Source organism: Protopterus annectens, chromosome 12.part0, assembly GCF_019279795.1.
Source record: "Protopterus annectens isolate FY-2018-M chromosome 12.part0, PAN1.0, whole genome shotgun sequence".
In the NCBI taxonomy this organism is placed as follows: Eukaryota; Metazoa; Chordata; order Ceratodontiformes; family Protopteridae; genus Protopterus; species Protopterus annectens.
In genome coordinates, this window is record NC_056746.1 from 734,525,864 (window position 1) to 734,540,425 (window position 14,562).

The following is a 14,562-nucleotide window of genomic DNA, read 5'->3' on the forward strand; positions in this document are numbered from 1 at the left end:
GTGTGTGCCTGTAGTGATCAAAATCTGTTTAGCAAGGCCATGAACTATACATTTATTTCAAATCACCAGAATGTGATAGCTGTACAACCCTACCACGTGGGTAACCAGGCTCCAATTTCTCCATGTATATGTCAGCACAATACTGTATAGTGAGCACTTTTTCATATAAACTGATTTATAGGACTCCTATCTATAAGTGATAAATAAGATATATCATCCACTACTGATGAGTTTGTCCCTAACTAGATGTCCTATTCTTGTTTCTTAAAAATGCTAAGCTATTGCTATTATTTATTACATACCATCAGTCTCTAACTCTAAGTAAGTCTAATACAAAGTGTTTCTCTTCTACCACAAGGCAAGAACAAAGTTCTAATCCTAAAGGAGTTCAACATCAACTTTCATGGACCTTCTAGACATCTCCTCATTAAATTATCTACTCTCAACTTAAATCAACTGAAGCATGAACCAACTAGAGAAAATATCCACCCAGATAATCATACTTATTGGCATCCTTATTACCAATCAACAAATGAACATTCCATAACAATCATCCCTCCTAAAGCTAAAGACTGTTTACAATTTCAAAAAATAAATAAATAAATAAATAAACTAAATAAAATAAACCAGCATTCCATATTATCTACATAACCACTCCAACAACTTGCAAAATACTTCTAAACTGAAATAACATGTTACTGGTATTGTTTTTTTCATTAATGCCATCTAAAACATTCAAAGCCAACTTTAACTTGAAAGTGTTTGGCTAAATATGCCTTACACTTAGTATACCGGACGATTTATTTATTTTATTTGACATTTGTTTACCAGGAAAGTCTGACTGGGTATGAGCCCATTTTCAGCGGAGGCCCAGGGAGAAAAGCTCCGCAGTACACATTAAATAGAATTAAAAAAAAATCAAAAAGTGGTTACAGATATTAAGACAATAACAAAGTAGTGCAATCTGCAAATACAATATAAAAAAATAAGAAAAATATAAGGCAAGCAATAAAGTTGACCATGCATTATATACAAGATAGAAGAGAGCTCCTAATATGCAATTTACATAATGATGCATGAAAAATATATAACAGAATAAGTAATAGGCCAGTGGTTCCCAAACTTTTTTGATTCTCAGCTGCCTTGCTGAATCCAGGTTTTCCAAAAGCATCCACCCGCAGCGTGCATAAAGTGCATATTTCAGGGGTTCACAAAGTGTGCGCTGTGGCACCCTGGGGAGCCACAGCTTCCTCACAGGGGTGCCGCAAACTAATAAGCTTAGCTGCAAAATAAACAGCAAACTGTTCATGGTTTATTTTGTTGTTAAGTTTATTAGTTTGCTGCGAGTGTGAGTGAATGCAGGAATGAATGAAGAAGTGGCTGTGTGTGTGTATGTGTGAGATCAGGAGAGTGAGAGCGATGTGTGAATGGATGCAGGTATGAATGAGGAAGTGGCTGTGTGTGTGTGTGAATGAATGCAGGTGTGAATGAGGATGTGACTGTGTGTGTGTATATGTGAGATCGGAAGAGTGAGAGGGCTGTATGAATGAATGCGTAAGTGGGTGTGTGGCATGTGGGTGTGAGACTAGGAGAGTGAGAGTGATGTGTGAGTGAATGCAGGTATGAATGAGGAAATGACTGTGTGTGTGTGTGTGTGTGTGTGTGTGTGTGTGTGTGTGTGTGTGTGTGTGTGTGTGTGTGTGTGTGTGTGTGAGATTCAGACCTCTCAACTGAACAGATTTTCACAGAATGTCCAGATTTTTGCCTCATATTTTTGGTGTATTCCTCCTAAAATCTGTACTTTTCGAGTAAATAGTTGAGGATTCAAGTCATTAAATAATGACAAATATTTGATTTTAAGGCTCCACATCCTTCAGAGAATTCATGCTAATGCAAAACCTATTACTCTATCAACTTTTTAAGTTTGTAAGAGCAATATTTAAAATCTGTCCCTATTTGCCCCCCCCCCCATCATTTTAGGCTTTGTCCAGATTTTTAGAGCAAAAAATCTGGACAAAGCCTAAAATGATGGGGGCACAGATAGGGACATATTTTAAATATTGCTCTAACAAACTTACAAAGTTGATAGAATAATAGGTTTTGCATTAGCATGAATTCTCTGAAGGATGAGGAGTCTTAAACTCAAATGTTTGACATTATTTAATGACTTAAATCCACAACTATTTACTCAAAAAGTACAGATTTTAGGAGGAACACACCAAAAATATGAGGCAAAAATCTGGACATTCTGTGAAAATCTGTTCAGCTGAGAGATCTGAATCACACACACACACACACACACACACACACACACACACACACACACACACACACACACACACACACACACACACACACACACACACACACAGTCACTTCCTTATTCATACCTGCATTCACTCACACATTGCTCTCTCTCCTGATCAAACACACACAGTCACTTGCTCATTCATAACTGCATTCACTCACACATCGCTCTCACTCTCTCCCGATCAAACACACACACAATCACTTCCTCATTCATACCTGCATGCATTCACACATCACTCTCACTGTCTGTCACACCCACACGCCACACACCCACTTAAGCATTCATTCATACATCAGTCTCACTCTAAAGATCTCACACCCACATGCCCCCACACCCACTTACGCATTTATTCATACATCCCTCTCACTCTTCCGATCTCACACATACACATACACATACACACACTTTCTCATTCATACCTGCATTCATTCGCACTTTGCTCTCACTCTCCCGATCTCACACATACACACACACAGCCACTTCCTCATTCATACCTGCATTCACTCACACATCGCTCTCACTCTCCCGATCTCACACACACACACACACACACAGCCACTTCTTCATTCATACCTGCATTCACTCACACATCGCTCTCACTCTCCCGATCACACACACACACACTTCTTCATTCATTCCTACATTCACTCACACATTGCTCTCACTCTCCCGATCTCACACACACACACACACACACACACACACACACACACACACACACACACACACACACACACACACACACACACACACACACACACACACACACACACACACACACACACACAGACTCTTTTGTTTTCATGCACGCATTCACTCACACACGCAAACAGACACACACACACACACACACACACACACACACACACACACACACACACACACACACACACACTCATACAGGCATTCACTTACCTGATGGCCCATACAATCAGCTGCTAAGTCTTTACTTTTTCTAACACCTGAAAATGACTGCTTTGAGGCTACAGTCCTTAAAAAGATTTAAAAAATTATATTTCATGCTGATCTAGCCCACTTGGAGCCTCTGCCCACCCCCTAGTAATCCTAATTGTATATAAGTCAGCATCTCACTGGATTGTTACTGTAAAAAATAAATAAATAAATAAGTGCTCATGTTTCGCAATTACTAAAGGATCTGGATTTCAACTTATAAATCGTCTCTGTTCTTTACTGAGTGAAGGCAAACAGTCAGCAACATAAGATTACTATACTCCTCTTTTAGAAGCTCTAAGTAAGCTAGATCATCAGGAAATATCATTTTTAACTCATTTTGAGACATGTAACCTCCTAATAATACTTTTCAAGACTACCCATTTTGTATTTTCACATCTGTTGCTTTTCACTTCTCTTCTTAGCAAGGAGTAAGGTTTTACATAAGCTGGATCCACAGCCTCAAGTGGTCTGTACAATTTGGACTACTTTCTCTAACATCAGACAGTTTTGAAAAGAAGTTAACTTACAAACAGGCACTCCAAAACAAATAAGTATTCATTATTTGTTACTCCAGAAGTACTTGCCAAAGGATTCTCAAATGTCCCACAAGAACATAGGTTCATAGTTTCATAGGTAGATACTAATCTATCTGCCCTAGGGCATTTATAAGCCTAGCCAGAGTGTATTTGGCTTTCACCTCCCTATTAGATTAGCCTACTGTGCCTCTTTTAAGTAGGACACAGAAGGTACCCTTTTAAGATTAGTTTACTGTGCCTCTGTCTAGCAGGGACACAGAAGAGATCCCAGGGGTGAATTTGCGATTTCCCATCAACGCGCCCAGGTTTTGCTTGAAGAGGGTCAGCGAGGGGCTATGTCTAACATGAATTGGGATTCTATTCCAGAGTGAGGGGAGCCTCTGGGAAATTAATCTGTCCCTCCAGCATGTCCTATTTATTTTTGTGCTGAGGTTTAGGTCCCTGGAGCGTGTAGCTCTAAGGGACTTGGATTTTTTGAGGTGGAGCATGTCCATTAATTCTGGGTTTGACATGGCTTTGTACGTCAGGCATAAATTGCCTCTGAGTAGGTGGTAAGCAACTGAGTAGAGCTGGAGTTTCTTTAGTCGAGCTGCATAGGACATCTGTTTGTAGCCCATGATCCTCTTGGTGAGGTACTTTTGGGGTCTCTCTAGCTGCTGCAGGTGTCGGGTAAGGTACATCCCAAAAGGGGCATTATATTCAGTTATGGGCCTGATGAGTGATGAGTAGAGGGGCACAATGACCTCTCTTGATCTAGATGCAAACCCTTTCGTGATAAGGTGGGCTATATAGAAGGTCTTTCTAACCACCTTGGCAACATGATTATCAAAGGAGAGATTACTATCTACGTTGGTCCCCAAATCTCTAATTACTTCTTCTGTACTTAATGGAGTACCACTTATGTGGTAATTTGTGGGCACCTTGTTTTTCCCAAAGGGGATGACTATGCACTTTTTAGCAATTAGCTTGAGGCCGTGGCTCTGGCACCAAGCATCCATCTCTGTGAGACCCTTTTGAAGGATGCTTGTGTCAGCTGGAGATTCGATTATGGCCCCCAGTTTGCAGTCATCTGCGAACTTTGTCAGCCATAATCCCCCCATGTTAGCCTGAACCTCAGAGAAGTATATACCGAAGAAGGGAGGTCCCAGAACTGAGCCCTGTGGGATGCCACTTGTAACTGGTTTGGATTCGAACATGGCATCTGCGATTCTGACCATGTGGGTTCTATCTCTGAGCCAGTTTGCAACCCATCTTGTGATATAGGGGTTGATATTTAAGCTGGTAAGCTTATTTATGATGTCTGAGTGGGGTATTGTGTCGAAGGCTTTTGCGTGGTCCAGGTAGGCTGTGTGGACTACCTTGCCCTCATCTATGGCTTTGGTAACTGTTTCAAAGAAATCAACTAGGTTTAAGAGGCAAGATCTGCCCTTAACAAAGCTGAATTGGGTAGGGTCCAGTGTCTGGAGGCTCCCAATGTCTTTGTTTATGAGTTCCATGATAATATGCTCCATAGCTTTACAGACCAGACTAGTCAGGCTTATGGTGCGATAGTTCTCGGGGTCCGTTGTGGCACCACATTTGTGGAGTGGGACCACTGTAGCTGTACGCCATTCTTTGGGTACATATCCTGTAGTAAGGCTAAGTTTGAACAGTGACTTAATGGGAGGGTTCAGTTCTTCTTGGAGCTCATGTAAGACACAGCCTGGGACACCGTCCGGTCCCATAGATGCTGTGTTTTTTGCTTTGGAGAGGGCAGATTTCACCTGTGCATCTGTGATGTCAGGGAGGTTACATTCAGTTGGGATAGGCATTTGCTCCTTTGGGGGGGAAGAAGTTTGCACTGAATCTGTCTGCCAGGATGTTGGCTATGTCTGTAGGTTTGGTATATTTTGTACCATTATGCAACAATTCAGAGCATATCTGGGAGTTTCCGCCCATGTTCCTGACATAACTAAAGAAGGCCTTGTGATTATCTTTAGTGTCTAGGGCAATTTTTCTTTCAAAGCTGGCCTTTGATGATTTTATGAGGGATCGAAGTTTCTTGCTAATACTGATCAGAGATGCCTTCCCTTTTTGGGATTTTGCTCTGTCATGTAGTAGCTTCCTTTTCTTTTGTATAGCTTATTTATGGCCAGTGTCCACCAGACCGGTCTTCTGTTTTTGGAGGAGTGAGTCTTGGTTTTATTTGGGATAGCATGATCCATGCATTCCTGCAGGTGCTCATAGAATGCATTTGTAAAGGATTCTGCGGATTGGGCTGTATTATCCTCTGGCCCAGGGGCTTTGAAGGATTCCACCTCAGTCTTGAGAAGTGCAAAGTTGGCTTTTGAGAAATTCTTTACAGCGATTTCCTTGGCTTGGGGTGGGACGGGATATGGATGTCCAGGGAAATTTGTTTATGGTCTGATCTTACCAATGAGGGGTTTACCTCTGGTGTGGAACATAGAGTCCCCATGTTGGTGATGACCATGTCCAATATGTTGTTCCCTCTTGTGAGAGTGGTGACCAGTTGCTCCATTGCGTTAGAATTTATAAATTCAAGGAACCATTGGGCAAGGGTGTTTGGGCTTGAGTAGTTTTCTCAGTCAATGCTTGGGTAGTTGAAGTCACCCAATAACATAGTGTTTGGAGAGACCTTCATATTCTCCAGTGTTCTCAGGAATGCCAAGTGGGGCTCCTGTAATGGGGAGGGTGTTCTGTAGCAGGCTACAAACTGAAAGGCAGTTTTGCCCACTGTTAGTTGCACATGGATGGTTTCCGATGCTTCGTGCAGTGCCACTAACCTGGAGGTGTCGGTATCTTTGATGAATATAGATACTCCCCCTCCTTTTGTGCTTCAGTCCAAGTTTTTGGGTCAAAATGCATGGTATGAGTTATAACCTGGTAGTGCTGGGTTGCTCTCAGGAGCCTTGAACCAGGTTTCTGTTACTGCACAGACATCAATTTTCTCCATACTGAGGAGAGCCTCGAGTGCGTGCATCTTGAGGTTTAGACTTCTGGCATTGAGTAGCATTACCTTTAGTTTTTTTATCCTCGGGTTGTCTATGGAGGTGGGTTTGTCCTTTGAGCCTTGCCTAAAAAAGGCACTATAGGGGTGGCAAGAGCCTTGGCCAGTATACGAAAGCCTAAGGGTGACAGGTGCAAGCCGTCCCTAGCGAAGCAACGTGGCTTGTCGAGCATGTCATCCCAGGCTGACAGACACTGGATCCCCTTTGAATGACACCAATACTTTAGCCAATTGTTGAAACTGATCATTTTGTCTTTATACTGTGGCTTCATATGTGGTGAGGGCAAGATGCTACTCAAGGTCAGGGTCATACCAGCCTGGCTACATGGTCAGTGTGCTCCTCTATGTCTCTTTTCATGTAGTCCAGGGAGGTACGTCTCAGGTCATTCACACCGGCATGGACAATGACGGAGTCATACTTGTACTTGCTTTGTAGTGACCTGAGTGCTTGCATTATGTGGTGGATCTTGGCACCTGACAGGCAGCTTACAGTGACCTTCTCCTTGTTCAGTCTGGTGAGCAGGACATCAGTGTGCCAGACAATAGAGTCCCCTATAACAAGTGTATTTGGTGTGTTTTGTCCTTAAGGGCTGTGACTGTGAGGCTCACTGATTTTGTGAGATATGTGATTTGTGGGTATTGTTGAGGGGTGGCTGTTGCTTGGATATCTGCTTAGGAGGTCTTTGCTGTTTAGGCAGATTTTTATTTAGAGCTTCCGAGTATGTTTTTGTGTGTTTATGTGTTGGGTATGCAGATGCAATAGGTCTGTGTGAGACTGGATTTGTGGTGTGGGTGGTTACCTTTTCCTCCTGACTGACTGTGCCAGTCTTGGGTTGAGAGAGCTCTGCCTCCAGTTTGGCTGTGTAACTGCATCTCTCACATGTATTAGAGTTTGTTGGAAGGAGGTGAGGGTTGTCTGTGTACATAAGGCAATTGTAACATTGCCTCAAAATTCCCAGATTCACCAGCTGGACTGGAGAGTAACCTTGAAACTGACCCTTGGACATATCAGATTAGTATAGGGAACTGTTTTTTTACTGATCAGATTAGGGAAGGGAACTGATTTTTCACTTGATCAGGAAGGACCAGTTGGGAGCCTAAATCTTATGAGAAGTCAAGGAGGATGTAGTGCTTTAGTTAGTTAGTGTTTCCTTATAAGAGCTGAGAAAGTGCAGGGCTTTAGAAAGAGAATAGAGTGATTACTTTGAGAATTTGAACAGTTCTAAGGGAAAAAGTGAAGAGCAGACTTTGTGGAGCCTGGAATAGTTTAAACCTGTTTAGGCGGCACTGCCCGATGCTGCTCAGTGCGCAAAACCGCGCAAAAAGAGAGTTGTAGGGTTTTATGAGAGAGAGATCAAGGAGTTTAGAATTGACCCAAAATGGCCAATAAAACTACAGCTTCCAGGTAGTAACCACTCCTCCAGGGACAGACAGGCTGTTCAGTGTTAACCACTCCCACTGGTGAACACAGAGACTTCCCTTTAGCCCAAGCAAGCACTGGCCTTCTAGAAACTTCCAAATAGTTCAGAACAGCAAATCTGTAACTGAACTTTCTTAACTTTCAGAAAGTGGGAAAAAAGCAAGAGTTTTTTGTTTTTTTTTGTTGTAGTTTAAAGGTAGCAGAGATAAACAAGCAGCAAAATAATCACAACAGTGCAATAAATGACCCCACACTTGAGTGCTAGGCCAAAATCAGGTAAAATGCAGTTTTTAGAGAAAAAAACGATTTTAAATTAAGTGCAACACAGGAAATGTAGTAAACAGGCTTTAGATGTGTTCCAAGTACTGTTACTGTTACAGATATAAACTTTAGCAAGCCGGAAAATGCCAAAAAATAGGCAGCAAAGCAGTAAAACTTAACAAAAAATCAGAAGAAAATACTTAAAATCACAAAAGTGGCTCCTTTTCTTCTCTCAGCATTTTCTCCCATTGGTAGGTGCTTCAGCAACAACTAGCAAGCCTAAAAAGATGCCCAAACCACGAGGCAGCCGGATTTTAAGAGACACAGATCAAGGAGTTTAGAATTGGCCCAAAATGGCCAATAAAATTACAGCTTCTAGGTAGTAACCACTCCTCCAGGGACAGGCAGGCTGTTCAGTGTTAACCACTCCCACTGGTGAACACAGACACTTCCCTTTAGCCCAAACAAGCACTGGCCTTCTAGAAACTTCCAAACAGTTCAGAACAGCAAATCTGTAACTGGACTTTCTTAACTTTCAGAAAGTGGGAAAAAAGCAAGATTTTTTTTTTTTTTTTTTTTTGTAGTTTAAAGGTAGCAGAGATACACAAGCAGCAAAATAATCACAACAGTGCAATAAATGATCCCACACTTGAGTGCTAGGCCAAAATCAGATAAAATGCAGTTTTTAGAGAAAAAAACGATTTTAAATTAAGTGCAACACAGGAAATGCAGGCTCTAGATGTGTTCCAAGTACTGTTACTGATGCAGATATAAACTTTAGCAAGCCAGAAAATGCCAAAAAATAGGCGGCAAAGCAGTAAAACTTAACAAAAAATCAGAAGAAACATATGTCCAATAACTCCATAAATCCATTACTACGTGAAACATACATCACATTTTTTCTTCAGAATGATCTCCCTTAAAGAAGCCGGTAATTTCTTGCAATCATTGCCCAAATAAGGATGATCTGGATCTGTTGGAGTCATTGCTTGCTGTCCTCTTAAATTTACTACCTATTTATAACCTTTTTGGGTGGTGCAGTGGTGCAGCGGTTTGCATTGTCACCTCACAGCAAGACATTCTCTGCTTTGATTCTTGTCTAGGTTGCCTTCTATATGGAGTCTGCAAATCCTCCCTGCATTCATGTGGGTTTACTCTAGTTTCCTCCCACTTTATAAAGACATGCATCTGGAGCATTTCTGCCTGGGCCACCACTGAAAACTGGCTTGTTCCAAGTTGTACTTTCCCAGTAAACAAATGTTAATAAATAATAAATAAATAAACCTCTCCTTCAGACAAAAATCTGTGAAAAAAGGCAATTTTGGCTCCCATCTCAAAAAACACCACACCCGTTAATATATGTGAACTTCATCCTGTTTCTCTATTACATATCAATAATCTATTAGGAAAGGCAATTTGTAAACAATATGCAGACATCACATACTAATAAACATACTTTCACTTTACTAGCATTCATTTTTGCATAGGAAAATCATATAAACTGCATTATATATGTTTAATGACAATATCATCACAAATATCAATAGAGGTCAGCCTGCTGGTACCATTAGTTGACTTCAGAAAGCTTTTTACTCTGTGAAACATACCCTCCTCATTAATTCTCTTCATACCCCCTCTTCAGATCCTGCACTATTAATTGGTTGTGAGATAATCACACTAATAGTTTGGTGTTAATCAACAAATTATTCACCACTCATATTACCTGTGGTGTTTTTTTTAAAGCTGAACTCTAACTCTAATTTTGTTTAGTATTTTTTAACACTTACTTTTTGAAATGTCAACATCTCTAGCCTTAGATATGGATGATCTTCTTAACTGCAAACAAACTCTGAAAAGCATACATAACTGCTAAAAATTCTCAATAACTTGCATCCTTGGCCATAAGCAAAACAACTCACCTTTAATGACAAAAAGATTAAACTGATAGTTTTTCACATATCATGAAGGCTGAAAAACCCTGCTTCCTCTAGCAACTCCACGTGTGAACAATAATTATGACACTGAATGGGTCCATTCTTTAAAATATTAGGTATAGCAAAGCCACTCCAGTGGTGTAGAGGGATAAAGTACTGACTAAAACCTAGACACCCTGGGTTAAATTAGTGGCTTGAGAAAATGACGGAGAAGCAGGAAGAGATGGGTGTAACCATCCCATCCATGGATGCCCGTGGTGACAATCCTTGGTAGAGGCTGGGAACATCACAAGATGGGCATGCCTACAAGAGGCTTTTTAGGGTGGAAATATGGCTAAGCTGCTGTGGTGGGAGGGTGAAACATTGCACATCTCCATTGCAAGCCCATCTTCCTGGACTAAACCATGTATCCACAATGGAGAGGGAAGATTAAAATGGGTAGGCCATAAAAAGTAAAAAAAGTAAAAATAGCCCCCTTGGATGGATGCACAGATGTGCCCCACCCCAGCAATACATGAGATTACATCCAAGAGAGGGAGCTGGTAGCTGATAGACCTGGGAAGAACAGGTACTGAGGTACTGGGCTAGTAAAATGATAGATGGAGGAGGAAGAAGCAAAACAAATATTTAGGTATCTGACCTGAACCAAGTCTTACATTTTTTGATGAGAACAGATGCAAAATCAGCTTTCCCTTTTCTGATTGTTGCAAATCTCCAACATCCTCACTTCCAAAGTCAAACTACTACTGACAAAAATATTTTATAATCTTAACTGGAATTTGATCTTGCATATTACCTCAAAAAAAAAAAAAAAAAAAAAACTAAATGATCTCCAAACTCTCTCTAAGAGAACCATTTGCTTTATCCTGCTCATACTTCAAACAAAATTCCACTGATTCATCTTCCAGATTATGAACTACCTTCCCATAAAAACTAGGAACCAAGCATGAGCCTTGTTTGGTTTACTAACTTCCAACAAAAGACACAGTACACTTCCATAAGACATGTTACAATGACAGGCACCCCCCTCCCACCATAGTCAGCCACACATTGGTTATATGGAACATCCTAAAACAAACTTCACTACACAGCGAGCAATGCTCAATTCTTACTCAGGTCCATTAGTAACTTAAAGAAAAGTGGCTATGATTTCTCATTCATGATCCTAAATCCTAAATTCTGGGACTCACATCCAACTAACATAGTAACTGTTCAAATTAACTGACTACCTAAAAAAATACGACAGCCATGGCTTCAAATTACCTGAAGTTTCTTAAATTATTGCTGGATGACCTTTGTCCCCCCAATATATTCTTGTTTTTCCCATCTTTGGGTTATTTGTACACACAATTTAAGGGCTACAAGCTACTATGGAAATGCAAGGCTAGGCTTAGATCCTCACAGATAAATACGCTAGTAATTACCTGTGAACCTTTTCCTTGTGCATCATTATTCTATTACTTTTCCTCATATAAGTGCATTCTACTACCTAGCTTCTTTCTACCTTCTTATGACCTCCTTCTACCTTTAAGGATTAATGCTCACAAACCTCTTCTCTCTCTCTCTCTCTCTCACGCATGCGCACACACACACACACACACACACACACACACACACACACACACACACACACACACACACATGCACGCACACATGCAAGGTAAAGTACGGCAGCATAAGTAGAAACATACTTTATGCAACCAGCACTTGTCCTTTCTGACCTTTCAGGCAATCTTGTTTCTACCATTATTGTACATATACAAATATATTTTAGCCAGAAAACTGTAATATAACATTTCTTTTTTTTAATCTAATCTTAATCCTCTGTAGTGCTACTTTCATGTTGAATCTTTATACCAACTACATAACTACTTTCCAAACCATATTTCCTGGCCTGTTACTGAAGTGGGTCCTTTGTGGTTCCTTCTACTACCCTGCTCAACAAACACAAATAATTGTATAGATACTACAAATCTCCATGCCAGTGGAGAAGTCTGGTAGGTAGTGATGGTGTCGAGTGAACTAACAACTATGCATACATTCCATAAGGGTGTTTCCTGTGACCCAGCTAGAAGTAAACTTCAGCTTTGTGGATGCCAGTAATTACTGCACCAGCTTTTATTTTATCTATACATAATCTACATTTAGAATGATGTATAACAGAAGTGAGTCTGTGATCATATAGTTTAGAAAAACAAGACCTACATTACTGTTAACAAATTTGATAATGAGGGTATTGAGAAGAAATAACACATTGCATAAAGCAAAATAGGGCTTTGGTAGTTTATATTTGTCCTCTGAATTGTTTGTTTAGTTTGTTGAGAGTGGTTTTATCCTGCTCGGTGCTGCACCTCCTAATTTTTGCCATGACTTTCTTCCTTCTGTTATACAGCCTATTGATTTTGTGATTCCATCAGTGTGACTTGTTTTTTAACCTAGTTCTGTACTTCTTCCTGGTGGGTACATCTGCCTCTATGCAGCTATTAAAATGCTTGTACAGAGTTTCCCTGAACAGTTCTGCATAGGCAGCAGTGTTCTCGTGGTTTATGGAGGCTTGAAATTTTTCCAGGTTATCACTTAATAGCAAGAACTTAGAGTAGTTCCTAAATATTCCAGGTTTAACTGGGGGGTCCAGGTTTTGTTTTTACTTCAAAGGAGACCATTTTGTGGTCTGACTTTATCAGGAAAGACATTACCCTAGGGGGTTTGCAGTACTCTCCCGTATATAAGGACCAAATCCAGTATGTTTGCACCCCTGGTTAGAGTATTGAAAATCTGGTCCAGGCAGTTTATATTTACAAAATCCAGGAATCGCTGTGCCTGTACATTTGGTGTTATATAGGATTCACAGTTAATAGTTGGGTAATTAATGTCACCCATGAATATGGTATTGGGTTGGATGGTGAGTATTTTCAGTAAATTTAAATACATGGTATGGGTTTCCTTGGTCATAGAGGGGGACCTATAGCTTGCAAGGAAGAGGTATTGGATTTTGCCTATGGTGATTTGAACATGAGAAAGCTCCAGTGCATCATCCTGTTTGACCAGCTTGAGGTATATTTATTTCTGATGTAAATTGAGACACCTCCACCTTTAGTCCATGTCTATATAGTAGCTGGTCTAAATGCGTGGAAGGCAATATAACCTTGTACTGTTGACGTGCTCTCCGCAGCTTTAAACTATGTCTCAGTGACTGCACAGATGTCAGCATTCATTGTTTATAAAGTGCAATCCCCCTCCATTTCTACCAAGATCACCACTTTAAGGAAGGATGAGGGAGTATCAAAGTATCATTTTAGTCAAAACCAGGACCTATCCTCTGCATAGTCACACTATGTTGGAACTTATGCATACATTGCAGCATAAATATATTATACAATGCTTCTTTTTGCATACCCCCCCAATATCAGCCAGTTCATATCAAAGAAATGTTAAATATGACAACAGTAAGCAATAAAAAGCTTTCCAAATCTTAACAGTATAATTTCCCTGTTTGTTTTGCTTTTTTTTATACCCTAAAAAGAAACTTCAGTCCTACCTAATTATTTATTTTCCTTTTATTTATGAGGTGCAGGCTATTTAAACCAAAAAAAAAGAAGGAAAGACACTAGGATGAATTTAATAAAGCCTACACAGTCTCATTTTCCATGTAGGCATAGTGGTACACTGCTTACATGAAAGTAAGCAGATGTGTGATGCAGTAAATAGAGCTGAGGGGCGTGCACGAGTGTGCGAACATGGAAGTGTCTGTGGCATGCAAATCACCTCATAAGCAGGCGAAATGAATGCAAATGAGGCAGGTAGAGTAATCCAGCAAGCAGACAGGCAGTCGTGCAGACCCCGTGTTGGTGTCTGTAATGTACATGGATGTAAAAATGACACTAGGGGCTGTAAAAGTGTACTTACAGTAAGTAGTATAGAGGACACAGATATGTGCAAAACTAACAACTGTGTGTCCACAACCATATGGAAAATAAGGTAAAATAATTTTATTTTTTTTAATACCCTGGGTATGTTTGTGCGGCTTGCTTCTCCCATTCCAAACTTCTAACTAAACTCACTGACCTTCATCTCTCTACCTCCCCTGGGAGGGGGGAATAACAGAGCCCTTAGGAAAATTCATTGATTTTACCATCAAC